The following is a 1,198-nucleotide window of genomic DNA, read 5'->3' as shown; positions in this document are numbered from 1 at the left end:
GGACTTTCTTCGAGTTGGTAAACAAGTGTAGGGTTGCTGAAGAGTGTGTGAAGAGGGCAACCGCTGAGAAAGGGAGTCAAAGGGGATCATTCCCACAGAACCGAGGGAAGAGCTTTGCACCTAGAGGTCCGTCTTTCAAGAGGGGAAGCTCTTTTAGGAGGCCCAACAACAACAACTCCCAAGGAAAAAGGTATGGGAAGCAGCCTCAGAATGATCAAGCTTGTACTAGATGTGGGAGTCACCATCCGGGAGCACCATGCAAGGCCGGATGGGGTTTGTGCTACACTTGTGGAAAGGCGGGGCATAAAGCTGCAAATTGTCCTGAGAGGCAGAAACAAGGTGCTGGAAAGGCACAACAGACTGGTCGGGTGTTCACCACTTCAGCTGTAGGAGTTGAGGGATCCGAGACACTTATTCGAGGTAACTGTGAAATAGCTGGTCAAACCTTAAATGCTTTATTTGATTCGGGAGCATCACATTCATTCATTGCATTTGAGAAAGCCCATGAGTTAGGACTGAAGATTGTAACTTTAGGTTATGATCTAAGAGTGTACAATGCTACCCACGAAGCCATGGTAACTAGGCTAGGATGCCCGGAAGTTTCATTTAGGTTCAAGCAGCGTGATTTTGTTCATAATTTAGTCTGCTTACCGATGATTGGTCTTGATCTTATCTTGGGATTGGACTGGTTATCTAAGAACCATGTTCTGCTAGATTGTTCTACAAAGTCGGTGTACTTTATGCCGGAAGATGCTGAAGGGCCGGTCGTGGTGAATAATTATTACTTGAATTCGATGATGGTGAACTGTTCCGGAACTGAATGTCAGGGTATCCTGTTGTTAGCCGCGGGTGTTTCGGGTGATGATCAAAGGTTGGAACAGATTCCGGTTGTGTGTGAGTTTCCGGAAGTGTTTCCCAATGATATTGATGAGTTTCCACCTAACCGAGAGGTTGAGTTTGCTATTGAGTTGGTACCCGGGGCGGGACCAATCTCAAGTGCTCCTTATAGGATGTCACCGTTAGAGATGAACGAGCTAAAGTCTCAATTAGAGGATTTGTTGGGAAAGAATTTTATACGACCAAGTGTCTCTCCATGGAGTGCTCCAGTGTTACTGGTGAAGAAGAAGGATGGGAGTATGCGGCTCTGTGTGGATTACAGGCAACTGAACAAGGTTACAATAAAGAATAAGTACCCATT

This window comes from Arachis duranensis, chromosome 4 (genome assembly GCF_000817695.3).
Source record: "Arachis duranensis cultivar V14167 chromosome 4, aradu.V14167.gnm2.J7QH, whole genome shotgun sequence".
NCBI lineage: Eukaryota > Viridiplantae > Streptophyta > Magnoliopsida > Fabales > Fabaceae > Arachis > Arachis duranensis.
Note: the sequence above shows the minus strand (reverse complement) of the source record.